The sequence below is a fragment of the Aptenodytes patagonicus genome, chromosome 1, assembly GCF_965638725.1.
Source record: "Aptenodytes patagonicus chromosome 1, bAptPat1.pri.cur, whole genome shotgun sequence".
NCBI lineage: Eukaryota > Metazoa > Chordata > Aves > Sphenisciformes > Spheniscidae > Aptenodytes > Aptenodytes patagonicus.
Genome location: NC_134949.1, coordinates 123907082 through 123916962, shown reverse-complemented (window position 1 = coordinate 123916962; position 9881 = coordinate 123907082).

Below are 9881 nucleotides of genomic sequence, written 5' to 3'. Positions count from 1 at the left end.
AACTAGATAATAAACTCTTTAAAGATGAAAACTTATGGATTTATTGGCTTTTGTGAATTGATATTTTATTCCTCAACAATGAAGCACCCATTCTACATCCACATACTAAACACTGTAACTTTCCTTTTCCTTTCATCAACAGCAGGCAAGCATGTTGCACTGCCGGTTGGGAAAAAAGAAGCTTGAAAGAAGCAACATTTCAAGTCAGATACTGAGGGTGCTTTTGGGCAGAAAACATTATTCAAAAAATTATGGATTGATCAGCACTGCATTTTAACAGAGTGCAAACTAGCACTGACCAGTTGAAGATTTAATTCAGTTGCTGAAGAGTGAACTGGACAGATTTTAGCTTTTTTTTTTTTTTTTAAGAACAAAACTCAGCATAAGCAGATATGACATTTCTGAAGGAAGCCTGGATAAAAAGTTTCTTCCATGCTCTTTACAAAATATTCTCTCTTCTGATGGTTCAAGACATCAAAGATGGCCAAGTTAATAATCATAACTTTTTTACACCATGGGTGTAGCGCTCTCTCTCTCTCTTTATTTATAAAGATCTGCAAAATACAGAACATAGCTTAAACTTCTTGATAATATGTCTTAACTTTGCTGTACCACACCCTTATATCTGGACTTGTGTGTGGGCTTTGAAACACTTCTGTGCATCAAGGGACCTAAAACTTTGCCAAGCTTGTTCAGGCCATCTCTCTGACAGTTATAACTACTATTATAATGGATAGACAAAGAATTAAAAATCTTGCTGATTGGGTCTGATAGAGTAGAAACAAAGTAATGAGCTCCTGTGATAAGAACTGAACAGTGATCTTAGACTAGAAAAGCTCCTAAGAAGCCCTGTTGAATGGATTGTCACATCAGTAGCAAATAGCTCCAGTGTCCTACCCAACAAGAGGTTTAGCAGCTAAGCCCTGATGTCTATCGCATTATATTAATAAACGCCTAATGGCTGCTACATTTGTACACAATGTCTGCACCATCAGCATTTAACTCATTACCCCTAGGAAATCCTATGAGATACTTGGAATATGGAAGGTATTATCCTGTCCTGTGGTATCTACAGGGATATTTATGTGGCCCGCATCACTGGCAGTCTCAGAAACACTGATGGATTTAGCCTCAGAGCACCCTCAGGCGGGATGTGAGGATTGTTATCCCTGCTTTTTTATGATGAGTACTGAGCAAAGGGGAGAGTTAGATGAATGCTGGCAAGTTCACTAGCGAGGTTTTAAAGAGTGACAAGCCTGTTCAGCTCTAACCAATGACACCCATCCCCAGCCCCTCGCAGTGCAGGATGAAGCAGGTTTGTGACTGAACCCTATAATCCCCCAAATCAGCCTGAGACGCCAGAGTCAACAGCAGGGGCCAAACACAGGGCCTCTGGAGCTCGGCACAAACAACTGCTGCCTGGCGTGGGATACTCATGGAGAGCTACGCTCGAAAGCTGTAGTTCGCACCAAGCACCCATGTGCAGCTCAGACACCAGATGGTGGCAGAGCACGACGACACTTATTTCTGAGTAGGGGTAACACACCCTATGTCCGGGACAGAGGCAGGGATTGAATCTGTATCCCAGCTCGATGCCATCTACAGTGGGCCTATCTTCGTGTCCAGAGGAAAGGAATATTTCAGCAGAGGATAAGCTGAATTATCTGCTACATCTGATTTAAACTTCAAGATATTCAATGGCAGCCAACTCCAACTCATGTTTCATCTGAATGCATGTGGAAAAAGCCACCTACAGCTCCCTGTAGGTTAATCACAGAGTCCCAAAGGATGTAGCCAATAGCTCCTTTCCTATTTAAATGCAGTCTGAATTGGGTATTAACTACCTGCTGTGTTTGGCAGATCTCTTATTCCTAAAATAAATAACTGTATGAAAAGTCATAAACTCTATATTGGACTTTTTCATTAAAAAAAATATCAAAGTAATGTCAGGATTTTAGCAGCCTCACTTATTGCAGTAAATCTGGCTTCCACAGCTGTTCATGTTGTACTGTGTGCTTCAGCCAAGTGTAGCTGCAGTCCAACATTTCCTTCTTAAGGTATCCCTTACCCAGAGCAAAGCCAAGTGAATTTTGGACAGGACTAGCATGCTAGAAATTATGAATGCGCTCTTATTAGAGCAGGTTGCATGTTTTACATTAAATATTCATTCAAATAACAATCCAGCAAAATGTTTGTCAAGATGATAGTTACTTTGGCTAAAAGAACACATTTTTCCTCCAGTCTCCACCAAAACTCGCCCATATTTATCACATCAAGAATCGAAGGACATTAATGAAGATCTTGCTTGAACTCAGCTGAGCTCCTTCACTGGTGCCAGATCCTGTTCTCCTGTTTTATAGCTGTACCATTTCAGAAATTGCTTGGTTCTCACTAGGGACAATCCTTTTACAGGTTCCACTGCAGCTCATAAAAGGGAAAAAAGAAAAAAAGAAAAAGAAAAAAAAGGGGAAAGTAGCATTTTCTCCTCCTGCCTGTTAAAAACCTGCCTGTGTTGAGCTGAAACCCACAGAGCGCCTCATAAAGCAGCTTGATTTCAGTGTCATGGTTTTCTGGGCAGAACCAAGTTTACCTCCACGCATCCCTGCTGCTGTCACCCCACTGTTATCACTACTGGCTCAGTGTGCCTTTCTCTATCCCCCTTTCTTCAGCAACCAGCCCTTTGTGCTGGTATGCTCTCTCGGGCATGTCTCCACTTATGCAAGAACCTCTCTTTCCCAGGCCACAGGTGTCTTCCGCTTTTTTTCCCCAATCCTCCTCTGAAGCCTCTGCCATAAGCCCTTCTACATTGCCCTCATTCATGCTGGGGACTCTAAAGGCGCTTGTGTTTGGCAGTCATTTGGTGGACAGTCTGAAGCAGGCCCTGACCCTGTGGTGGGCTATGCGGGGTTGCAGAGGTCGCCCCTGGCCAGGTAGCGTAGGGGGTACGTACCGAGCTTTGCATGTTCTTTAACACAGAGAATGAAAATACCTTTGTGACACAATTCATAAAGTAATTGCTCCACGGGGCTTATCAGAAACGATGGACTGTAAAAAATTCTGTGTCCTCAGTTACAGAGAAAACACCTTTGTTTCATACTTCCTTTCTTCCTTTTGTTACTCTCCCATAGTATGGTTAATGCATGCTTCCAAAGCCTCAGCATCACCCACACGCATAGTACAGCACATTTATGACTACGTGGTGTCACAGATCAAGCAGTATCGCTGTTCACTTTTTTCCCCCTGAAGTCAGGGATGTAACCACGGGCCATATATAGAACACGTATCATGTATATAAAGTCAAATCGTGAAAGAAAGCTTTCCTCTGAAAACCAGAGAACTTCAGTATTCTAGTAGAATTACATACCTTATTCTGAATCAAAAACAGGGCTAGCAAGTTGGTTAAATTAATAAAGTTAAAGATTAGCAATATTGCCATCATGTGGCTACTTTGAGTAAACGCTCAGGCATGATCCTGAATTTATTAAGCACCTGAAAGCAGATTGCATCTGAATTCTGCTGTTAAAACTAAGAGGCAACATTGTTTGTTACTGTTATAGAATATAATTATCCCTTTGTTACAGTAATGATTGATATAGCAAGAATGTCTGTACAATAGATAAGGTTATATTACCCCTTCACTGTGACCCTTATCCTCATGGATTTATAGCTCATATTTAAAAATTCACTCCAAAATTAACCTTGAGTTATCCAACCAGAAACTATATAAGTGAAAATCACCTCTTACTGCAGAAAGCAAGAAGGAAGAAAAAAGGACAGGTAGTCAGTTTAGATGCCCTTCATATTTGAAATGGCTTGTAAGTAAAATTTTAATGTTCAAAGCCCTGAATTACTTTATCTTATGACTGCTACAATAATTTATTATTTTCTGTAATTTTATTACATTTTCTCTCTCGCCCCCCTCCCACTCCATTCTCTGCAGTATCACAACAAGCTCTTCTACACTGACTAAAAAAACGTATGAGGAAAGGAACTTCCACAGCCTACGTCAGAAGAGTTGGATTTTGCTTTGTTAGCTAGTTAGAAAAATAAAATTCTTTATATTACATCTACGAAAAATGAGGTCAAAACCTGTCACATGATAAGATATCTCAGCTCCTGGCAGGAATTAATGTAAAGAACATGACTTAGATTTGCAAATTTTGTAGAAATAAAGAAGCGTGAATACACTTGACAATACTCCTAGGTTGTTGCAAACTTCCAATGCCATTTTGAAAATTGCTTCCCTATTTCTGGGAAACCGGTGAGTGAAATAGAAGCAACAGTGTGTTTACTACCAGCACCTACGCCAGCAGCTAATACATACCAGGCGTTTGCAAGGGACTCCAACATTCTTGAAGAACACTATCTAGGTACAAAGTGCAATTGTACCCTTCCCCACTAGAGAGGATTCACCATTCCAAGAGGTATATTGCCATGACCAATAGCTCATCTCTGTTACTGTACTGTCTGCTTTAAATTACACACATTGTATCTAGACAAAATATTGCAGAAGACTGTTTTGTGTTATTACCGCGTATGCAAGCAAGAAACACTGATTTAGCTTGTTGCTGGCTCCAGACATTGCCTTCTTGTAATGATCGATCATACAGCAGAGATGCAGCATTTTCACGGGGTCAAAGCTCAAATTTAGAATACTGGAGCACACAGCCAACATATTATCTCTCTTCTACTTGCAGAGTAAATCCATACCTTCTTTCCTGCCCCGCTATTTATTTGTAAGTATATCCAGCTGGTGCAACCCCACTGGTGCCAGGAAAAGGGAAAACAAAAAACATCCACAAGGCTCCTGCAGTTCCAGGCATGCAGGAGGCAGCACTCAGTGATTTAGCTCAAACTACTATTTAAAACTCATTCAATTAAACAGGCTAAGATCACACAGATAGCCATGGCCATTCCCATTTCAATCTGGCCTATTTCCATTTCCCTTAGCAAACAACATTTAAGAATTCCTTATTTCAGCTTTGCTGAAATCAAAACAAAAATGCCTGCCCAGCTTGTTTACTTACTTTTGCTGGCTAAATACATAGGAGAAGTTTATACTGATACAAAAGCTGACATTATTTATCATCATCATTGTTGTGCCCAAGAATCACATCATGCGAGGGAAGAATCTACAGAAGAACGTCAGAGACATAAGGCCCTTCAAAATTAAGCTTTCCTGGTTAATGTAACTCGTAGCAAGAAAAACATTTTAAATGGAAAATATTAAAGAAGAACGCCCATATAGGGAAGAGTGTGTATGCATGCGTATGTGTACTTGATGCATAGAATGAACCTAATGTCGCTGCAGACAGCCGGTTTTAAATAACTGGAGCACAAACAAACTCCAAACATGAAGACTTTGGGGGATTAAGACAAACACCGATCAGTCCATACAGGAAAGATACCAACAGCTCCCCTGTTAAAAGACAAAACCAGGTTCTTCTCCTTTCAAGAGCAGGATCAGGTTTTCACAGTCCCTGGACAAGCCCCGATTTATGACCAGTTTCCAGACAGAAAGAAATCTGTGAACTTTTTTAATTATTCATGCTCTAAGAGGCAAACCCTCTTAGGTTGCAGGCCAAGAGGCCTCAGGGCCATGGCTTTCTGGGCTTTTCAGTTGAGGGAATAAGCAGCCAGATTCTCAGCAATATCACTTGGCTGAAAGTGGCTGTCAGTCTCAAGAAAAACAGCAGCGTACGCTGGTTTGGCAGACATGAAAGGGAACCGGCAGGGGGAAAACTGAACTGCTCCCCGTTTGCACATTCCAGCTCTTCTGCTGGTGGTTGAGCACCTGCAGCCCAGACACCAGAGCACTCAGGCAGCAGGGCAGGCAGGGGCAGGCCATGCTGGTGGGAGGCTCAACGGGTCGCAGAAAGATTATTAGACCGCATGGAAGACCTTCTCATGCATGGAAGAGGGAGGAAGGAGAGCAGAAAGCGCAGTGGCAGAGAAAAGGCCACTCGGTCAAGGCCTGAGCAGCCAGGTCAGGGCAATCTTAGCACCTACAAGCCATCTCTCTGCAACAAGCAGCTCTGCCAGCTCCCCAAAGAAACAGCATTGAGAAAATGGCAGTGCCCCAAAACCCCGCATGTGAGGAAGAACAGACCTGCTGTGTGGGGCTCCGGGCTAGTCAGGGAGAATGATAATTGGTACCAAATGTGGGAATTTTGCTTCAGAGCTTATTGGCAGCATAAGTGCTGCCAAGGAAGGGCTGAGAGATCTCCTGAGCAGGCTTGTCTGGAACAAGGCAGAGAGTGGGCAAAAATACCTGGTGAATGTAGTACCGTCTTGCACCTTAAATGCTCTTTGCCTGGTAGACTTTTCTCAATACCAAAATTCATGTCAGTCTCTCTGTTAAGACTACCAGGACCTTTAGCTGGTTGCTCCCACAGCCAGAGGTTCTGCTCGATGTGTGTGCAGCAAGTCTTTCACGCTCCTGCAACCTGGGGGTATGTGTCACCTCAACCCAGGACGCTGGCTAATCAAAGGTCAACTGCTTGGAGTCTGCAGTGCCAGCTCCCGCCAGAAAAGCCTTCAGACTTGCCTGACACGCTGCTGCTGAGTGGAGTAGGAGAGGCTGTGCTCTGTTTCACTGCTGGCAGCACGGAGGAGACCTCTTGATTGAAGTCAGCCTGTTGTATTTTCCTCCTGAAAGAACTCTTTCCTGTAGAAGCCTATTCTCAAGTTTTCTTCTTCACCAGGTGGAAAGGGATGAAAAATAATCACTTTTTAGAAAAAAAAACAAACAAGAAAAAGATATAAAGATGATGAGAAATGTCTTTAAGTAGACATAAGTCTGGAGTAGAGGTTTCTGCTCAGTTTGCTTAGTTTTGGAGAATGCTGTCACCTGCTGGCAGGAGACTGCAAAACTAAGAGTTTTGTGGCAAGAAAAGAGCCTTCCCATTCCAGGGAGGGGGAAGAAAAAAAAAAAAGCAGTAACACAACTATAACCCAACCTGGGAAACTAGGTGCTCTTGGGTAAAAAGGATTGTCACTGGGCTGAGAGTCCTACACAGGAACTCCCAATGATACCAAACTCCCTCCCTGCCACCTACCACTAATCAGGCTTTCTGCACTCTCGGCTTCCCCACCTACTTCTTTTTCCCAACTGCTAGTTTCTTCTCCTTTAGTTACCAACCCTCAAATATCTCTCTACATCCCAGCTCAAAAAACTTAATCCACACTGGTTACTTTTCCTCTCCCAGCCACCTCCATTTCTACCTACACCCTTCTTCTCCTTTTCAACAACTAAGGCCCTTTCCCACCTCTCATATGGCAAAGAGAAAATCAGGAGGTACCACTGGGTAGGAGCACTGTCTCACATCTGCCTGACCATGATTTCCTTTTTGGACTCAGAGTGCACAGGGAGCACTTACAGATCTGGGGCTGCTACAAGTGTCTTTCTGCCTGTTGTTCCAAGAGCTTTGTCCTCACCCCAGGGAAATACAGAGGGATAAGAGTCCAGCTGGTAGCCTCAATGCCTTGTGGGTATTTCCACTTTGTCCAAACAGAAGCTTAAAGTTTGGAGAAGGTACTCAATGGTGTTCCTCATCTATCAAACAAGATTTGAGGTAGCACATCTCCTATATTTGCCCGGACAAATATAGGAGAGATATTCATTATCTATGAGGCGAGTTACAAGTGGACTGGTAAAACAACCCGTTTCCATATAATTCTTCATATTAAAAAGCTGTACCTTCTGTTTGTAGGAGCTTTTAGATACTGACAAAACAGTACTGCTCAACACATCAGTCCACAGCCTCTACTTATCATAGAATGGTTTGGGTTGGGGGGGACCTGACCTTTAAAGATCATCTAGGCCAACCCCCCCATGAGCTCTTAGTACTTCTGAAGATCTAGCCCTTGTATGCTATGTTTGGGAATGACCTCTCTCCAGTTTCATACGTGCTTGTAATACTGATTTGTCTACATAAATTCCACAATGAAATTTGCTATTGCCATGTAGCAATGATCTAGAGCCTTTGAACTGCAACAGAAAAATCGTTTATAGTAGCACAAAGAAAAGAGCAGTGTGAAAAGTAGCAAATCCCGTTATCACGTAACTTATGATACCATGCACTATCACGTAACTCCAGTCTGCCTCTTCTTCACGATCCTGCAACTGCTATAGCAGAAAACACACACGCAATATAGTTACTTGGTAAGCCTGTTTTCCTTCATAAGACATGAAGTTTATGTAAACATAGGGAATGTGCATACACAATACAGAGATTATGTTTTGAATGCATAGGCAAATATCAACCAAATTTTGACAAAAAGGCAGTGGTTAAGTAATTACAAGATGTATTAATATAGGTAGCTGGATAGAAGAAAAATTAAAACTAACGTCAATAGCACAGGAGCATGATGTCTAGCCATCTAGAAATTAACCATTATTATACACTAGAAAGTCTTTCCAGGAGCAAGACAGTCGTGAATCCTCCCCCATCTAAAAAGCTGCAACCCCTACTGCAATTAGCTATATATCCATATGAAACAAGGCCTCACTAGTTCAGTGGCTCACAGAAGTATTTGGTTTTTAAGGTGGTATGTCCACATATGTTAAGGAGCAAGAGATCCTCATGATTCTAACTAGCAGTAACTCAACAATGGAAAAGACAGATCATTGACTGGGCAGCACTAACCTGACACATGGTGGAAGCAGCAAGAAGTGTCTTTCCAGGCAGGAATGAAAAGTGACACGCAAGTAAGGAGTTGTACATCTTTTTGCTCTTGCACACAGAACACAGTTCATGTGTGAGGATCGCTTGCGTATTGCCCTTACACTTGTCACCCTCACGGCCACTCTCTCCTAGACACCAGCAGCTTTGTGTGACTCTGCCCTCATCTTTTTAATTTCCTTTTAATGGGCTGGAAGACAAATAACATGGCAGTGCAACCTTTTAAAACAGATTAGGACAGATAAGATGGTATTGTTATACGGACACACGATTGACTGGTTTTTGACTTATGGGTGGGGCATGCAAATATTTTTCTCTTCTTTTTTGCCAATTCCCACCCAGAGCGGTAAGTGCTAGCACTGGTGGTGGCAGCAGCAGTTCCTGGACGTTGAAATACTTTGTGTACCTGTAGCAATCTGTGTATCACAACTTGGGAACTCATGACAAGACAATCAAAAGCTGGCTGAAGCTGGAGCGTATACTAACCAGATGGTTCACATGCCTTCCAGCTCCCTCCCATTCCTTCTTCAAAGAGCTTTTCAAGAGAAATGATGCTTAAGACATTCTTGGAAATTTCGGGGCTGCATGTGGCGTTTCAGGTTTATCATTTTACATCTCCCACCAGAGAAAGGCTACCATGGTATGGACTTACCTTCCTTAGTCAATTATAAAATGTCATTCATAAGAAAACAAACCCGTTATCTTAGGAGGAAACTTGTAGAAACAATAAAAACAATTTGGTGACAACATACATTTGCTGTATAGATTCACCTACAACTTGTTTTTAAAAGGAAAACTGTGTTTTCTTTCCCCTTCCTGCTGCTGGTGGCATTTTTTCCCCATAGGCCCAGGAGGAGGAATCCCGTTAGAAGAGTGACATCCAGCGGTCGCTCTGCACTTTGTTTTTACACAGAAGTCCCATGGTTTGTGCTTCTGCAGCCTGGGCTTTTTCAGCCCCTCACCGAACTTACAAAAAAAGGCACATGGTTTAAGGTAACCAACGGACCGTTTTTCTCTCGTGGAAAAATGATTACACATACATACAGACACATATATTTAAATAAGTACGTATGCAGAATTGAGACATAAAGATGACCTTTTAAAAGATCTACTATCAAGACAGAGAAGTAAGTACACGTAAGGCATGCAAGAAAACCAGTCTGAAAAAGGGAAAGGATCACTTGCCTGTAACTTGAA